This window comes from Podarcis muralis, chromosome Z (assembly GCF_964188315.1).
Source record: "Podarcis muralis chromosome Z, rPodMur119.hap1.1, whole genome shotgun sequence".
In the NCBI taxonomy this organism is placed as follows: domain Eukaryota; kingdom Metazoa; phylum Chordata; class Lepidosauria; order Squamata; family Lacertidae; genus Podarcis; species Podarcis muralis.
Genome location: NC_135673.1, coordinates 50030403 through 50043422, shown reverse-complemented (window position 1 = coordinate 50043422; position 13020 = coordinate 50030403). Strand labels below are relative to the sequence as shown.

The 13020-nt window shown below is 44.4% G+C and overlaps 1 protein-coding gene across 3 annotated transcripts in view; it reads right to left on the bottom strand.

The window, feature by feature from the left end:
* FHL1 (four and a half LIM domains 1) overlaps positions 1-10569 on the bottom strand; it is an 81244-nt gene extending 70675 nt beyond the window's left edge. Inside the window, exon 1 of one of the 3 annotated variants that reach the window (XM_077922332.1) lies at positions 10424-10569. The gene's annotated coding sequence lies outside the window, so the exon portion shown is untranslated. Of the gene's footprint in view, positions 1-9782; positions 9941-10423 lie in introns of those variants that run through there. The other 2 variants (XM_028715106.2, XM_028715104.2) reach the window with 2 other exon arrangements.
* Between the last annotated feature and the right edge of the window lie 2451 nt (positions 10570-13020).

The window sequence follows — 13020 nt, the reverse complement described above, 5'->3', positions numbered from 1 at the left end:
CCCATTTTATTTTTATGCAGCTCGTCTGGCTGGCTTACTACACAGGCTAGGCAGAGGTTTTCCGAAAGGTCTCCTTTATGTTGCAGTGAACATGAAGCCCTCGCTTTGCATGTGCCAACCGGGGCCCTGGCACAGCCCGGCCCTTTTATGGACCTTGGTTGTCTCATCTGGGACCCCTAAACATACTTTTATTGCAGGGGATTTCCCTTTCTCCCTCTTTTAAAATTAACTTTTATTTGCTTCTCACATTACTACTTTGATCCATTCAAAAGAAAACACCTTTTAACATTTTTTGCCGTACGTTGTATATATATGTATCCAAACATCCTTCTGCAATTTCACCCTTAGTGTCCCTATGACCTTCCCTCCACCCATGCTTGGCCCCATTAGATTGATTTCTACAGTATATCCTTTATTTGTGTTCAAACAGTATACTGTATTTTTCTGTGCCTTCTGGCGGTTCCCTCATTGCGAGAAGCAAAACTACAGGGAACCAGGCAGAGGGCCTTCTCGGTAGTGGCACCCGCCCTGTGGAACGCCCTCCCATCAGATGTCAAAGCGATAAACAACTACCTGACAGTCAGAAGACATCTTAAGGCTGTTCAGGGAAGTTTTCAATGTGTGACAGCTTAGTGTATTTTTGGTCTCTGTGGAAGCCGCCCAGAGTGGCTGGGGAAACCCAGCCAGATGGGCGGGGTACAAATAATAAATGTTGTTGTTGTTGTTGTTGTTGTTGTTGTTGTTGTTGTTGTTGTTGTTGTTGTTGTTAGACTAGGTTTCCCCCCTAAAAAATAATGTCAAAAATTAGGGGGGCGTCTTGTACATGGATCTCTCCCTCCCCCCATTTTCTTAAATCTGAGTCCCCAAAAATAGGGGGCATCTTATACATGGGGGCATCTTATAGACAGAAAAATTTTGTACTTAGATATTAGCCCATATAATCTTGTAGCTCTTTCTATTGTAACTTTGTGGATTTCAGTCTAAACATATAAATCAATTTCATTCGGAACACTGTTTTCCCATAGATTCATTTACACATTCCCACTCTTTCTTTAAGTTTTGGTTAGAATGTAATCTGATTGCTGTCATCATTTTGGCCAATTCAATGAATTCACAAAATTCAATTTGCCCTTCTGCCACTCAAAGGACTTTATCTCCCTTCCAGTTTTTTGCCACCAAAATCCTGGAGGCGTATAAGAATTTTTTTTCTTGTTGTTGGGGATGTCCCTATTCCTAGAAGAAAGGCTTCTGGCCCAGACAATCCATTTAGAGAGATGGGAAAGGTTATGGAAAACCGATATAAATGTTACAGCCTGCTATCTGATTAAAGAGAATATAATGAAGATGTTCTATCGTTGGTACCTCACCCCAGTAAAATTATCAAAGATGTACAAAAAGCACTCAAATCTCTGCTGGAGGGAGGTGGGGACAATGTGCCACATGTGGTGTAAGGTGGTTAAACAGTTTTGGATTGTGATACATGAAGAGCTCAAAAAGATACTTAGGAGTTCAGTTTCTCAAAAGCCAGAATGTTTTCTGCTGGGAAGGATAAAAGGAATGTATTCCTTTATGCAACAGCAGCGACCAGAATATTAGTGGCAAAAAAATGGAAAACAGACAAAATTCCAGAATTACTAGAATGGCAAGCTAAACTTTGTGAATTTGCAGAGATGGCAAAGTTAACAGCATCAATTAGAGGCTGGGCTAATAATTTTTTTTATAAAGAGTGAGAATGCGTAAAGGGTTACATGAAAAGAGTTGGCTTCAGAGTCTAAAATTGATATGCGATAGTTTAAAGGGCTCAAGGTTATAGGATGATATTAAAACAAATATGGAACAACAAATATAAACAGCTGTTAACTCAACAACAAAAACAGCAACAACAGTATGTAAAGAAGATCGTACATGGGTGAAGGGAAGCAACAAGTTTAGGGGGAAGGAGGTGAGGGCATTAATTGAAAAATTGTTAAAGATATATATGGGATTAAGGATAAGGAACCAAAAGGAGACAGAAATTAAGGAATAGTAAAATAAGGGAATCTGAGAAGAATCAGTACAAATGAAAATATGAGACTCAAGGTTTTGTTATATACTGTTTTGTCTTGGATGTGAAGTCTTTTGTTGTAAAGATTGTACATAAAATGAATAAAGAAGTGTTACCCGGTGGGGGGGAGAGAAGAAAGGCTTCTGGTCTTTTTTCAAATGTCATTTTGAACACCCATTAAAATTCTTCATAAATATTACCCCATAACTTTTTGATTTAATCGCATTGGGGCGGGGAATTTTCAGTCTGCAGCAGGACTCTTAACAACCATGGAGGGGGGTTTTTGGGTGGTGGTGGTAGGTACTACTTGCTGAGACCCTCCACCCATTTCCTCCCAAGCCACAAAACTAATAGCATCCCCCAGAAATTGCCTTCGTCGTTGACATCCGTTTCCGTGTTTCCGCTTCCTTCACCATCATTTTTCTCGCACATGTGGGTGACCTCGGTGAAGCCTCTGGGCTCTGCGTTCTCCTTTGGGTGTTCTCAGTGACAGTGAGGAGAGAAGATGTCACAGTTATCAGGAGATGGAGGACCAGGGAGGCATCCGTGGTTGCTTAGCAACCACCTATCGGATGCCACCAAGGCCTCCAAGAGGAGGCTGGTGGTGCAAATGGGTATTCCCTGGTCTCCCACTGCTTTGGGTGAGGTGGACTTTCTTTCCTTCTCTTTTTATAGTAATATTGATTAAATTTCCATTTTAACAATCTAATAAATACCACATTAAAAACATTCCAAATGATAAAATCACCAAATGATCCAAATATTAAGCCAAATAGTAAGTCTTTGGTTGACTTCCCATGCTCTGAGGTTCGGGGGGGGGGGGCGTGATGGTGATTTCACATTTGTGCGGCTTATCTTAATTAGTCCAGGTCATTCCAATAAAACATTCCGATCTTGATCCTTCGTTTATTTTCAACAGACTCTGAGTTCGTCTGGCAAGTGGGTTGGACCAAGGTCATATGTTTCTGTGTGGATATTTATTTTCTTTATTTCTCTCTTTATATTCTTTATAGTCCAACAGTCTGTCCGTGGCGTTTCTCTTTCTCTTTCTTGTGCCTGTGATTTTCCACTGCGACGCGTCTCAAGGTGGAGGAAATCTGGCTTTCTGCCATTTGTACTAGGCATATATCCAAACTTCTTTGTTTTATCTCCTTCCATGACAAATCAGCCTGCACTTTGGCTAGAAACCATCATTTCCATCATCTATTCTTGTCAATCCATTGAAGGTAATTGCAAAATTCACAAATCATTTCCATGCAGGTAATTTGATAGCTAGACTATAATCATAACAATGCTGAAATACTCTTTCTTTCTTTCCCCTCCCACTTACGCACATAAACAATCAGGCACGCAGTCCTTATAGGGAGGTTGGCCAAATAAGATAGCAAATAATGGAGGCACATGCCCCCCCTTCCATACCGACATAGGGTGAGGTGGACTTTCAAGTACAGAATCAGGTAGATAGCTGTGTTGATCTGACGCATTCGAAATATATTAAAAAATAAAAACATTGTCCAGTAGCAGCTTAGAGACCAACTAAGTTTGTTCTTGGTATAAGCTTTTGTGTGCATGTTTCAGTGTATCTGAAGAAGTGTACTTGCACATGAAAGCTTAGACCCAGAGCAAACTTAGTTGGTCTCTAAGGTGCTACTGGACAATTTTTTCAGTACAGAAGTTAGGAAGCCAAGAATATAGGACTGCACTTGAGAGAGCCTGGCCAGCAAGGCAGTGTAGCCCTGCCCTTTTCCTGAGGATTCCAGATTTCCTTTCTGGTTAGTTAAAAGCATGGGTAGGCAACCTAAGGCCCGGGGGCCAGATTTGACGCAATCACCTTATAAATCCAGCCCGCAGACGGTCCGGGAATCAGCGTGTTTTTACATGAGTAGAATGTGTCCTTTTATTTAAAATGCATCTCTGGCTTATTTGTGGGGCATAAGGTAAAAGGTAAAGGTACCCCTGCCCGTACGGGCCAGTCTTGCCAGACTCTAGGGTTGTGCGCTCATCTCACTCTATAGGCCGGGGAGCCAGCGCTGTCCGCAGACACTTCCGGGTCACGTGGCCAGCGTGACAAGCTGCATCTGGCGAGCCAGCGCAGCACATGGAACGCCGTTTACCTTCCCGCTGGTAAGCGGTCCCTATTTATCTACTTGTACCCGGAGGTGCTTTCGAACTGCTAGGTTGGCAGGCGCTGGGACCGAACGACGGGAGCGCACCCGGCCACGGGGATTTGAACCGCCGACCTGACGATCGGCAAGTCCTAGGCGCTGAGGTTTTACCCACAGCGCCACCCGCGTCCCATTTGTGGGGCATAGGAATTCGTTTATTTTCCCCCTCCCTTAAAATATAGTCTGGCCCCCACAAGGTGAAGTAAACAGCTATTTTTGTGGAGGAGGGTCGAGATATTAACTGATATGCATGAAAATTCAGATATAGCTATATAATCCCTAGTGTGGTAAGATAAGACCTTTGGAGTAGGCATTTTCAAAAAAAAGTTTTTTATGAACCGCCCTACCGTACAAGCAGTGGGTTGGCGCTTTAAATTGGCCATTGGCAGCCGCCCTGGCTGCCCAAAATAAAATCGAGATTAAAGTGACTCATCCGTTTACAATGGATTCATTCCTTGACACCGCGGATGTCAAGAGAAGATACAGAGAGGAACGTTTCGCCACAAGCCAGAGAGGGCTGAAGAAAGGCCAGAGAGGGAGGGGGCAGCCACCCAAATATTTTGGCAGCAATGGAGGCGAGAGGAGAAAGAGAGAGAGAGAAAGAGAGAGAAAGAAAGAAAGAAAGAAAGAAAGAAAGAAAGAAAGAAAGAAAGAAAGAAAGAAAGTGCAGTCACTATGCATGAATATCCCAGAGCAGTGGGGAAAGCTATGGAGGCGAGATATTAGATTGACTGCCTGTTACACAATTAAGGAGAACCGAATGAAAATGATGCACAGGTTGGACATGACCCCAACCGGACTTGCTAAAACGTACAAATTAAAATCCAACTGAAGTTGGAGATTCAACAGAGCAGAAGGAACGATGTTTCCCATATGGTGGGGATGCGAAAAAATGGGGGGGGGCGGCGGTCTGGAATACAATTTATGAAGAACTATAAAAGATGTTTGAAACATCCTTTGAGAAAAGGCCAGAAGCATTCCTAACAGGTATTGTTACAAAAGACATCCTGAATGACAAGAAAAGTGTTTCTAAATGCCACGGCTGCTGGCAGGTTGTTGATAGCTAAAAATTGGAAAGGGGGCACTGTCCCCTCAATAGAGGATTGGTTAAACAAATTACCGCACCTAGTTTTTGGAGGAGGAAAACAAGAAAAAAAATATTCTGAATCTCAGAATCCAGAACAGCAAGAGGGATCGCTGCGCAGCGAAAGCAGCAATCCCTCTTGCTGTTCTGGCTTCTGGGATAGCTGCGCAGCCTGCATTCGCTCCATAAGATGCACACACATTTCCCCTTACTTTTTAGGAGGGAAAAAGTGAGTCTTATAGAGCAAAAAATACGGTATGTGAATTTAAAGAACCGGATAAAATGACAGCGACTTCAGTGGAAACAAAAACTTAATATGGAACTGATTAGAACAAGCATGTCCAACAGGCAGATCGTGACCTGAACCCCCAAAAATGGGGCTTTTCCTCCTAAAAAAAGCTCAACAACTCTGACCTAGATCCCTGCCAGTTTTTCACTGTGAGTAGATCACAGTCTCTTGGGAGTTGGCCACCCCTGGCTTAGAAGAATATATGACAAAACATTGTTCCAATTTCTTGATATGTATGGACTGAGTTTGTAAAGATTTGGGGAAGTTATTGTAAGACTGTAAGATCATTCTGGGGGTTCAAGTAACCACTATATATATAAAAAACACAATGACTAGTTTAAAATATACCAAGAAGGTCTAGCTGTGGTGGAGGGAAGCCATGATAACAGAACAAGATAGACACAGAATGGAAAACGGGAACTTTATCAATATCACATCTTACATTGTATATTCTGTATATCCTAGAGCATAGATTCCATGTTATAATAATAAAATGAAATAAAGACTTGCAATATGAATATGAATATGAATATATATATATATATATATATATATATGGCGGTTCATAATTTTTTTTTAAAAAAATGCCTGCTCCCAAGGTCTTATCTTACCACACTAGGGATTATATAGCTATAGCTGAAATTTCATGCATATCAGTTAATATCTTGACCCTCCTCCATGAAAATAGCTGTTTACTTGGCCATTTTCCTATGTCGTGAAGGCTGAAATGTCAATTCAGCGGAGCAGGGTCAAGATATTAACTGATATGCATGAAATTTCAGATAGCACCAAATTGGGAAAGGCTGCCCAAGAGTTAGAGCACACACAGGCACAGCCCAGGTGACTTAAAACACTCTGACTGCTGGTCCCTTGTAAATAGCTGCTTTCCATATGTCCCTTTTCCTGCCTGGGGTGGAGTAGTCTTGTTGCCTTACTAAAAAAAGGTTGTGTCAAGGCCTACATCGACGTGGCACCGTTTGTGCAATTCACAATTTGTGCCAATGAGGTTTTCAAACTAAACTGCCACAGCATGGCCCCCCAATCTGGACTGGCACCTTAGCACAGGCTGGTGTGTGTGTGTTCCTGCCCAGAAACCTATGTCCCCACTGTGGAAGGATGTGGGGATCCAGAATTGGCCTCCAAAGTCATGGTTAAAACCGTATTTATGGAAGACAATCTTACTTGGCTAAAAAAAAAATAAGAGCTTCCAAAAAAACCTACAAACGCCTGTGTTTCCTTCTAACAGACATGACACAAAAGGAAAAGGGAGGATGAGGGAGGAAGAAAAGAGCAAACTCTAGCACTAGATTTGGGTTATGAAGTTTTTGCAAAGGCCAGCAGGAGTGGACAAATTGGGAGTGGCATAATCCTGGCATAATTAGCAGCTGAATCCCATCATCTGATTCCTATGCATATTTACTCACTGCAGCCTAAGCCTTTAAGCTGACATCAGAACTTGGACACATTTAGGAATGTGAAAGGAGCTGTTTGTCTTTGTTACTGCTGCCGCCACTGTAACCCTAAACACATCTACAGTGGTACCTCTAGATACGAACGGGATCCGTTCCAGAGCCCCATTCGCATCTAGAGGTAAATGTATCTAGTGATGGCACGTCTTCGCACATGCACGTCACTTTTCGCCGCTTCTACGCATGCGCGTGATGTCATTTTGAGCGTCTGCGCATGCGGCAAAACCCGGAAGTAACACGCTCCGTTACTTCTGGCTTGCCGCGGACCACAACTCGAACGCACTCAACTCGAAGTGTATTTAACCCGAGGTATGACTGTATTTCTCTTCCAGGCACAACCCTGAAACGATTCAAGCCATATTTGGTTCCAAAATTTGGAACTCGGCTCTTTGCTTTCCAAACCACCCTAAATATCTTCACAGAAGCTTACAAAAAGCTTGGCCTGTCGCTTCACATGCAAAAAACCAAAGAGCTGCACCGACAAGCACAAAATAATACCTCTGCAGCGCCACAAATCCAGCTCAATGGTGTAATGTTGGAAAGTGTCAATCACTTCTCCTACCTAGGGAGTTATTTTTCCATAAGGGCCGACATTGATGCCGAAATCCAGCACTGCCTGAGCTCTGCGAGTGCGGCTTTCTCCCGAATGAAGAGCAGAGTATTTGAGGACTGGGACATTTGCAGGGAAACCCAAATTTGCTATGGTACTACCACCCTGACTGTCTGCTTGTGAAACATGGACCACTTATCAACGCCGTCTCCAACTCCTCGAAAGATTCCATAAACGGGGCCTCCAAAAAGTTTGGGAAGACACAGGAGAACTAATGCCAGCGTCCTGGAAGAAGCAAAGATCGCCAGTGTTGAAGCAATGATTCTTCAACATCAACTTTGGACTGGTCATGTTGTGCGGATGCCTGATGATCGTCTTCCAAAGCAACTACTCTATTTCAAACTTAAAAATGGAAAGCATAATGCTGGTGGTCCACAAAAGAGGTTGAAAGATCTCAAGGCAGATCTTTAAAAATGTAGTATAAACACTGACAACTGGGAAACACTGGCCTGCGAGAGCTCCAATGGGAGAACAGCCTTGACCAAAGGTGTCAGTGGGGTTTGAAGACACTCAAACTCTGGATGCAAGGGAGAAACACACTTGCAGGATCAACTCCCGCCCAGAAACCAATGTCCCCACTGTGGAAGGACGTGTGGATATAGAATTGGCCTCCACGGTCACTTACGGACTCATTGCTAAAACTGTGTTAATGGAAAACAATCTGACTCGGCTACAAGGGATCGCCAAAGAAAGAAGGAAGCCATGCCTAAGCCATTGTAAGGGCTTCCAACTCTGCAATTCTGTGATCTCCACCACTTCCTTCTCTACAGGGAAAACATTTGGTTTTTGTGCTGTGCTCTCCATGTTACAAAACCACCATGCCCCACTGCGTCCCTACAAGTGGGAAGGGAAATAAACAGGCCCTGCAACATCTGGCTGAGCATCTGGCTGCTGTGTCCTAGACTCAGTGGTTTAGACCACAGCGCCACCCGCGTCCCTTCTCATGAGGGTAGTAGGACTCAGTGGGTATGGTCAACCTGTGCAGATGACCAAAATTAGCTTTAGCATGTGTAATGAGACCAGAATCCAATATCTCTATTCAGACCAGACAGATAAGCCAGGAGGAGAACACTGCCATCTCCTGGGACATTCAACGCAGGATCTCCAAGCAGCTGTCATACTGCAAAAGAATTTCGGAAATAGACTTGAGAGAGAAGTGGCTGAATTGTAACTTATCACTCAGCTGAAAACTATGGAGAGACCTGGTCTGAATAGAGATATTCGATTCCTGTCTCATTGCATATGCTAAAGCTATTTTGGGTCATCTGCATACCATCCCTTGCTTTTTCCTGCAGGACTAATTGCAGTCATTCACAGTCGCCAACAGGTTGACCATACTCATACTACTACCCTTCGGAGAAAACCCCCGCCCCACCCTCCCTCTATATATCAGGGTCTGGGGACTTCTGTTTCCGAGAACAAACTTAGTTGGTCTCTAAGGTGCTACTGGTCAATTTTTTAATTTTTTAATTTATTTTGACTGTCAGACCAACAAGGCTACCTACCTATATTTTGTTATGTGCAAATGGCTTTAGATACCTATTAGGTCCATCAGTGACCATATAGCGCACATTCAACACACACAAAAAGTGACAAAATGTTGTTGGCAAATGACAGCTGGACAGATCAAGGGCCCCATGACTTTCAGTAGCTGAGGGCCTCATCAAACCTAAATCCGGCCCTGGCTCTGCCCGATTGTGAAATTGCCAATGGGTACAGAGAAAATGGGGCGATTCTGAGATCCTGAGAGAGGCAGCCCCTTCCATTGCACAGCCGAGGGAAAGAGCCAAGCATTTCAGATCACAGAAAGCGAAAGAAAAGTTGACATTAATTTGTTGGCAACTGACAATGCACAGGAACCCTGCCGGCAACAACATCGCACCCTTTGCCACCTTCTAGTTCTGTTAGGAATTTTTTGGGATAAAAAGAAGCACAAACTTTCCCTCCAGAATAAGTTGGGGAAGGGGGATTACCCAAACTAGCAAGAAACGTACTAACAGAGACAGTCGCCTGCAGCAGCCAGAGGCTTGGACAGCCGTCTTCTAACCCTCAGGCTGGAAGATATCCTTGGAGAGGTGTTAGAGGAGAGAGACAGACAGACTCACACTGAGACAGACTCACCTCTGACCTGCTGCCTGGATGATGCCCAGGAGGAGAGACTGGGGAGCGGCTGCTTTGCTCAGGAGGAAGGAAGGGGAACTAAGATCTGGAAGCAGCTGAGCCAGAGGGTTGGTGCTGGCTGGGTGGAGCATTGGAGCGTGAGGTGGGAGGGGGAGGAGGAGGAGGGGGGGATGCAGGCGAGCCTGGACGGTCCTGAGGCGCAGACCCGGATCCTGCTGCTCCAAAGGTGGTCCCATGGGATGGAGCCAAAGGGAAGCGACATGCATATAAAACATTTGGAGGTTTCATCTGAAGAAGGCAATGGAAGAGTATCCAGGGTTCTGAATCTGAGCCAGGGTGCCCTGCCCAATGGTGAGATTGCCAACAACGGGCTCAGAAAGAAGTGGGTGATTTTGAGAATCTGAGAGACGGAGTCGCTTCCATTGCACAGCCAATGGAAAGAGCCAAGCATTTCAGATCACAGAAAGCAAAAGAAAAGTGGCACATTAATTCGCAACCCACAGGAACCCTGCCGGAAACAACACTGCCCTCTTTGCCACCTTCTAGTACTGCTAGGAAATTTTTTGGATAAAAAGAAGAATAAACTTTCCCTCCGGCATACATTGGGGAAGGGGGATTCCCCAAGTTAACAAGGAACTTACAGAGACGGTCACCTGCAGCAGCCAGAGGCTTGGACAGCTGTCTTCTAACCCTCAGGCTAGAAGATGTCCTTGGAGAGGTGTTAGAGGAGAGAGACAGACAGACTCACACTGAACGATCCTCTGACCGGCTGCCTGGATGATGCCCAGGAGGAGAGACTGGGGAGCGGCTTCTTTGCACAGGAGGCAGGGAAGGGGAACTAAGATCTGGAAGGAGCTGAGCCAGAGGGTTGGTGCTGGCTGGGTGGAGCCAGTGCCTGCTTTACATATAAGCTCTAGTTTAGGGCCCCCCTCTCTTGGCCCCCCCCAAAAAAATTAACGTAAAAAAACCTGGATGTACATTTCAAAAGAGAAGATAAAAAACAAATAAAACCGACATACAGCAACATTGTTTTGTGTTGTGTAGGCTCCTATGATGTGAGTCATGGGCTCTGCCTGCTCGCCTGCTCCACAAACTATCACTGCTTTGCTCCTTTCTATATATAGGGTGCCTACATTCTGAATGGATTGGTGGATGGCAACATGTGCAAATGGCTTGAGATACGTATTAATTGTTGTGGACAAAGGACAGCTGGACATATAAAGGGCCCCATTAACTTCAGTAACTTAGGGCCTCATCAACCCTAAATCCAGCCCTCTATCTATCACCTATCTATTAATAATCTATCTATCTATCATCTATCTATCTATCTATCTATCTATCATCTATCTATCTATCTATCTATCATCTATCTATCTATCTATCATCTATCTATCTATCTATCTATCTATCTATCTATCTATCTATCATCTATCTATCATCTATCTATCTATCTATCTATCTATCTATCTATCTATCTATCTATCTCTATCTATCATCTATCTATCTATCATCTCTATCTATCTATCCATCTATCTATCTATGCCAGTGCTGGATTTATGTATAAGCTGAACAAGCTGTAGCTTAGGGCCACACTAACTCTCTTGTGGACCCCCCAAAAAACTAAAGGGGGGGAACTGGATGTACATTTCCAAAATAGAAGATAAAAAACAGCTGAGCAAGAGGGTTGGTGCTGGCTAGGTGGAGCACAGGCACAGGGGGTGGGAGGGCAAGGAGGGGGGGTGCACACTTAATAATATTACAGTATTACACTCCAAAAAAAAGAGAACATCTTGTAACATTTCTTCCTTGACATTCTGTAAATATATCTCCATATATCATTGTACATTCCCCACCCCGTAACTTCCCTCCCCCTAAATAGTGCTCGGCATAATTTAGTTAATTTAATATTCTTTTAATATTGTGTTAAAGCAAAATACCATATTTTTCTGTCTATAAGATGCCCCATGTATAAGACACCCCCTATTTGGGGGGACTTGGGTTTAATAAAATTGGGGGAGAGAGATGTATCCATGTACAGTGGTGCCCCGCAAGACGAATGCCTCACAAGACAGAAAACCCGCTAGACAAAAGGGTTTTCCGTTTTGGAGGTGCTTCGCAAAACGAATTTCCTATGGGCTTGCTTCGCAAGACGAAAATGTCTTGCGAGTTCCTGCAGGGTTTTTTTCCTTCCCCACCCTTTTTTCCCAAGCCGCTAAGCCGCTTATCAGCTGATCCGCTAAGCCGCTTAACAACTGATCCGCTAAGCCACTTATCAGCTGATCTGCCAAGCCGCTTATCAGCTGATCCGCTAAGCCGCTTATCAGCTGATCCGCTAAGCCGCTAAGCCGCTTATCAGCTGATCCGCTAAGACCGCTAAGCCGCTAATAGCGCTAAGCCGCTAAGCCGCTAATGGGCTTGCTTCGCAAGATGAAAAAACTGCAAGACGAAGAGACTCGCGGAACGGATTCTTTTCGTCTTGCGAGGCACCACTGTATAAGACACTCCCAAATTTTGGAAATTGTTTTTTAGGGGGGGAAACCTAGTGTTTTAAATGGAAAAATATGGTACTTTACATTGTTGTTTAGTCGCCTTAGTCATGTCCGACTCTCTGTGACCCTATGAACCAGAGCACGCCTTAGAAACTCTCGCTTTTCTTCTCAAAGCTTCTCCTTTTTTATGTCCTTTGAGTTTTCTTGGCAAAATACTGGAGTGGTTTGCCAGTTCCTTCTCCAGGTGGATCACATTTAGTCTCAACTCTTGGCTATGACCTGTCCATCTTGGGTGGCCCTGACGGCATGGCTCACAGCTTCTTGGGGCTATTCAAGCCCCTTCGCCACAAGGCAGTGATCCATGAAGGAGCTACTTTACTTTTTGTTGTTGCTGTTTAGTCGTTTAGTCGTGTGCCTCTTTGTGACCCCCTGGACCAGAGCACGCCAGGCACTTCTGTCTTCCACTGCCTCCCGCAGTTTGGTTAGACTCATGTTTGTAGCTTCAAGAACACTGTCCAACCATCTCGTCCTCCGTTGTCCCCTTCTCCTTGCACCCTCCATCTTTCCCAGCATCAGGGTCTTTTCCAGGGAGTCTTCTCTTCTCATGAGGTGGCCAAAGTCTTGGAGCCTCAGCTTCAGGATCTGTCCTTCCAGTGAGCACGCAGGGCTGATTTCCTTCGGAATGGATAGGTTTGATCTTCTTGCAGTCCATGGGACTCTCAAGAGTCTCCTCCAGACCATAATTCAAA